Source organism: Scyliorhinus canicula, chromosome 27 (assembly GCF_902713615.1).
Source record: "Scyliorhinus canicula chromosome 27, sScyCan1.1, whole genome shotgun sequence".
NCBI lineage: Eukaryota > Metazoa > Chordata > Chondrichthyes > Carcharhiniformes > Scyliorhinidae > Scyliorhinus > Scyliorhinus canicula.
The window spans coordinates 19,598,497-19,604,496 of record NC_052172.1 but is presented as its reverse complement, the minus strand read 5'-3'; the positions used below and the strand labels follow the sequence as shown (position 1 = coordinate 19,604,496).

The 6,000-nt window shown below is 45.9% G+C and overlaps 1 pseudogene; it reads left to right on the top strand.

Annotated features, from left to right (window-relative positions):
• Window positions 1–1,246, top strand: part of LOC119957721 — a 38,755-nt pseudogene extending 37,509 nt beyond the window's left edge.
• The last annotated feature ends 4,754 nt before the right edge of the window (window positions 1,247–6,000 follow it).

Here is a 6,000-nt window from a genome sequence, read left to right as displayed (position 1 = left end):
TTTTTGGATGAATGATTAATGCAAGGCTTGTCTGCTCTTGGGACGCTACTTTGAAGAAGAGCTGCGGAATTCTCCCCCCAATATTTACTTCTAAAGCAGCATCGCTCAAAAAAAAGATCATTTGTTCATGATCACATCGCTGTTTTTGGGAGCTTGCTGTGTAGAAATTAGCAGCTGTGTTTCCGACATCAGAGGAGTGACTACATTCCAAAAAGTACTTCATTTACTGTGAAGAGGTTTGGGATGTTGGAAAAGGGGCTATGCAAATGTCAGTTCTTTATTTTACTGACTCTTGATTAAAACGGGCGGCACGGTAGCACAGTGGGTAGCACTGTTGCTTCACAGCGCCAGAGTCCCAGGTTCGATTCCCGGTTTGGGTCACTGTGCGGAGTCTGAACGATCTCCCCGTGTCTGCGTGGGTTTCCTCCGGTTTCCTCCCACAAGTTCCGAAAGACGTGCTGTTAGGTGAATTGGACATTCTGAATTCTCCCTCTGTGACCCGAACAGGCGCCAGAATGTGGCGACGAGGGGATTTTCACAGTAACTTCATTGCAGTGTTAGTGTGAGCCTACTTGTGACACTAATAAAAATTATTATTATCAAAGGATGCCCGTTATGGACATCTAAGAATATAGAATTGAGCTGGGATGGGATAATCCCGGGGATTGTATGACCTTTTTGCCAGTGGTTGCCCATGGTTACCAGTGAAGAATGCCCACTGAAGCTGGTTCAAGCCTGTTTTTTTTAACATTAATCCTGGGGTAGGTTTGGTGTGTGGAGTTTGACGGGCAGGATACGAACTTGAACAAACTGGTGTTGACAACGCTGGAAGGGAGGATCCATGTCTTCGATATGCAGAAGTACGACACAGACAATGGCTTTACCTCCCGGAGTGAGAAGGTAAGATATTAACGGGTGGAATTTATATCGTTGTGCAAAGCACTGGGTCAAGCCCATCTGGGGTGATGCCATTGGGATATGGGCAGCAGGAGGTATAGGCCTTGGACAGGGTGCAGTGTAAATGGTTTCTGGACTGAAGGGTTAAATTCTTAGGACAGGTTGCATGTTTTCCCCTGAGTAGAGAGGATTAAGGGGTGACTTATTCGATGCATTTAACATTAGTTAGTATCAGCTCCTTCTTTATTCCTTATTGTCCATTAACATTTCCTTGTCTCCTTTTGTCAAATCTCTCCGAGTTCCTCCTTATTCCTCGCCTTCTATTTGCTTCGCCTGCTCCACCCTCTCTGTAGCAGAATAAAAACTGGAAACTCCCCCTAAAAAGTCATTCGATGCTGGGAGTCAATCAAAACTTTTTTTTGAAGGAAGAATTTGATGAGGATTAAAGGGTTAGACAGCGTGAAGTTCGGACATGGATCAACGGTGATTTGATTGAACGGTGGGACAGAATAAAGAACTCAAAGGCTTCCTCCTGTTTCAAAGTTTTTTATTTTCTATTATAAATTTAGAGCGCCCATTAATTCTTTCCATTTAAGGGGCAATTTAGCATGGCCAATCCACCTACCCTGCACATCTTTGGGTTGTGGGGGTGAAACCCACGCAGACACGGGGAGAATGTGCAAACTCCACACGGACAGTGACCCAGAGCCGGGATTGAACCTGGGACCTCAGCGCCGTGAGGCTACAGTGCTAACCCACTGTGTTACCATACTGCCCAGTCCTATTACAAAGTTTTTTTTTTTTTTTGTTTTTTTTTATATAAATTTAGAGTACCCAATTATTTTTTCCAATTAAGGGGCAATTTAGAGTGTTCAATCTACCTATCCTGCACATCTTTGGGTTGTGGGGGTGAAACCCACGCAGACACGGGGAGAATGTGCAAACTCCACACAGACAGTGACCCAGGGCCGGGATTCGAACCCGGGTCCTCAGCGCCGTAGGCAGCAATGCTAACCACTGTGCCACCGTGCTGCCCTCCTATTACAAAGTTAAGTTCGCCATTGTTACCCAGAAGGAGATATTGGGACACCTTTTAAAGAGGGTCTCGAAGATTATGGGGGGTCTCAACGCAGGCGATTTGGGCTTATTGGTGGTTGAAGCTCGATGATCCTGCTCAGTAACGCTGATGCATCATTGGGTGAGGAGGAATTTGCTTGATTGCAAGAAGGGATTTGGAGATGAAGCGAACCCATTGCACAAGTTCTCCTGAAATCAGCCACAATTCTCTGCTTTGTTGTTGCTTCCATCAGCTTTACAGACGGTTCAGAAAGTTAGACTAGACTCGGAGATAAGAGGAACAGCGATGGGTCGAACACGCTCCCCTCCACATTCTCACATTCCAATTTTCAAAGTTATTCTGTGCATTTTACGTTTAATTAATAATCATATGGAGAGCCTAGGTTCACAATGAACTGACCGGAACAGCACCAAACAAGTACCTAATTCTGTAGGATTCATATGTTTCTTCTCTGTAACTGTGCTGTTAAAATCAAGAATTGTAGACTCCAACTGACTCTTTCCCAGGACTTCACTCCTGATTCCTCTCAGTCACTCCTAGCTCTCAGAGGTTGGAATTTTCCAAATCCAAGCTTGCCTCATGACCTCTTAAATTATTTTGATTCCTCTGTCTCCGGGTTGTCCTGCACGATGGCCTTCCCCTATCCTCCAGGTCTCTTGTTGTAAAGTACAGACGATGACTGCAGTTAATGCTTATCCTTGGCCTCCACTGGTCACTGAAGGAAAGGGTGGTGAATAAAGTAACCCGTCTCCTTCCATTCATTCCTAGAATGGTCTCAAATCTTCTCAGATTTTTCAGCACACCTGCAGACAGAAAAGCAAAGGGAAGAAAACACATTTGAGACGATTCAAGGTGGTGCAGGGGATGGTTCTAATAACAACTAGAAATTATTTTCAGTTGGTCCTCCTTTGTTCAACGCCCACTCTTGTGTACAGCTCAGTGGGCGCTGGCGGATTCACCCGAGTGGATATCATTGATTGTTCCACCATGTGGGACATCACAGTCCAAACTGACCCTGTCCTGATTCCATCACATGAGCACTCCTCTGTAACCAGCAGCCCAGGAACATTCCTAGCTCAGGGTCACTGTACCTGGAACTGCTACTCCTAACAGCACTGCTCTGCCCAGTCAGTGCCCTATGGTACAGTGCCCTCCCTAAGCCAACAGGAGCACTATTGGATTCCGATTCTTTGTGAAATGTGACATTTGTTTGTCAGCAGTGAATCTTCAACACTGCTCGACAAAACTAGCCAGCAGCAAGAGGACAAGGACTCAACAAGTACCATCAGACTGCTGAATACCATCTCCCTTTCATCCCAACCCATCGCTAGCCTAGATTAGAACACAGATAAGCAAGGCCTGTGTATCACAGCCTTCACATCTTCATCGTCGCAGAGTAGCAGAGTTTCTAAACATGGCAGAAAGAGCACAGATCTGAGGGGGCAACTAACGTGATCGTCATTACAGTACTTGAAATTTCACAGCGGTATATGGACTCCTCAAGAGCCGTATCAGAGAAAGACCACCTTCAGGAGTGGCAGTGTGCCTAAAGTATTTTATTATTAAAGGTTTATACTGAAGCAAGATGTTGAATTGCTCATCTCATTTGTTATACCAGTTTCTTGGTAAAATAAACCATACTGTGAAGAAATGCTGCCAGTGGATTTAACAGCAAATGCTGATAACACCTAATCTAGCAGGGTGCGGCGATAGAACAAGGAAATATCATCACTCAGACACAGAATATTTCAAACACTGCACTAACAATTATAAACATTTCTAATGAATATAAATGATCCAAAGCTAGTATCTTGAAACTGCAGCAGCCATTAAACTCTTTTTTAATCAGTTTTGCAGGTGTATTCTGAGAATCCTGATTGCGTTCTTGAAAATGTGCTCCTGAAAGTGCTCGACTGTTCAATTGTTTCGGATCTTTTCTTTTGCCAGAGAACCTTCTGGAACAGAAGGAGGCCATTCAGTCCATCCTGCCTGTTCTGGCTCTTTGAAGAAGCTATCCAATTAGTCCCATTCACCCCCTGCTCCTGCCCCTGAGCCCTGCAATCCTTCTCCCTTTTTAAGTATTGCTCCCATTCCCTTTTGACAGTCGCTGTCAAATCTGCTTCCTCCACCCTTTCAAGTGTTTTCCAGATTGCAGCTCACCCGTTGTAAAGATCATTTTCCATCTTGACCTGGTTATTTTGCCAATTATAAATGTGAACTCTGCTACTGATCCCCCTGCCAGAAGAGAGTTTATCTTTACACCACCAAAACCAACAAATGTGCAACATCCCTCTGTTAAAATTCTTCTTAATCTTCGCTGCCCTAAGTACAAACCCAGCTTGTAAGGAGACGCCAGGTCACTCAGTGATCCACAATCATCTTTGTGTTATAATTACAGAATTCCTTCTTCATCCTTCCATTCCCACACTGATGGCACTAGCTGCAATTAGGATACAAGTTCACAACCGTTGACCTTCCTCTGGTCGACTATCTCAGTCCCTATCCAGGTCATGTCCTCAACTACACAAGCTTCTTTTGGGGTTGCAGCGGTCACTCTCGGTGATCTGGTGCCAGGTTGCTGCAGGAGGAGGAACGTTTGGAGAATTTATTTTCTTCAGGCAGCACCGTCAGGATGGCCCTGGAGAGATCATGAAGGCAATTAATGTTCTGGATTTATAAACAGTTCAAATAAGTAAAAGGTAAATTTTTTTAGAATTAGAATTAGAACAGTACAGCACAGAACAGGCCCTTCGGCCCTCAATGTTGTGCCGAGCAATGATCACCCTACTCAAGCCCACGTATCCACCCTATACCCATAACCCAACAACCCCCATTAACATTATTTTTTAGGACACTAAGGGCAATTTAGCATGGCCAATCCACCTAACCCGCACATCTTTGGACTGTGGGAGGAAACCGGAGCACCCGGAGGAAACCCACGCACACACGGGGAGGACGTGCAGACTCCGCACAGACAGTGACCCAGCCGGGAACCGAACCTGGGACCCTGGAGCTGTGAAGCATTTATGCTAACCACCATGCTACCATGGTGCCCTCTATTTAAACGGCAGCACGGTGGCGCAGTGGGTTAGCCCTGCTGCCTCATGGCGCCGAGGTCCCAGGTTCGATCCCGGCTCTGTGTCACTGTCCGTGTGGAGTTTGCACATTCTCCCCGTGTCTGCGTGGGTTTCAACCCCACAACCCAAAGATGTGCAGGGTAAAAGCAAATTACTGCGGATGCTGGAATCTGAAACGAAAGGAAAAATGCTGGAAAATCTCAGCAAGTCTGGCAGCATCTGTAGGGAGAGAAAAGAGCGAACGTTTTGAGTCCGATGACTCTTTGTCAAAGCTAACAGACAGAAAGAGTGGGAAATATTTATACTGTGGGGTAAGAGTGAAAGATGAGTCATAGCCACAGAAACCCAGGGAAACCGGGTGCTAATTGCCACAGAAACCAAGGGGATAGAGTGTTAATGGCAGTCTCCAGAGAGGACAAAAGATGTGAAAGGCCAAACGGCAGGGAAACTAACATCAGAGGATGAACTGTAGGTGGGGGGGAGGGGAAGGGGGAAGCAAAGAGGAGAAAGGTGCAGGAAAGAAAGAAATGGTAAAAGACAGTTAAAATGAAATGAAAACAAATGGGTTGAGGTGGGGCTGATCATCTGAAGTTGTTGAATTCGATGTTCAGGCCGGAAGGCTGTAGCGAGCCTAACCGGAAGATGAGATGTTGTTCCTCCAGTTTGCGTTGAGCTTCACTGGAGCATTGCAGCAGGCCAAGAACAGACATGTGGGCATGGGAACAGGGCCTTTTGTTAAAATGGCAAGCAACAGGAAGGTCAGGATCCTGAATGCGCACAGACCGAACATGCTCAGCAAAGCATCACCCAGTCTGCGTTTGGTCTCTCCGATATAGAGGAGACCACATTGGGAGCAGCGACTGCAATAGACCAGATTGAAAGAGGTGCAAGTGGTAGGTGTATAGAGTAGGTGGATTGGCCACGCTAAATTGCCCCTCAATTGCAAAA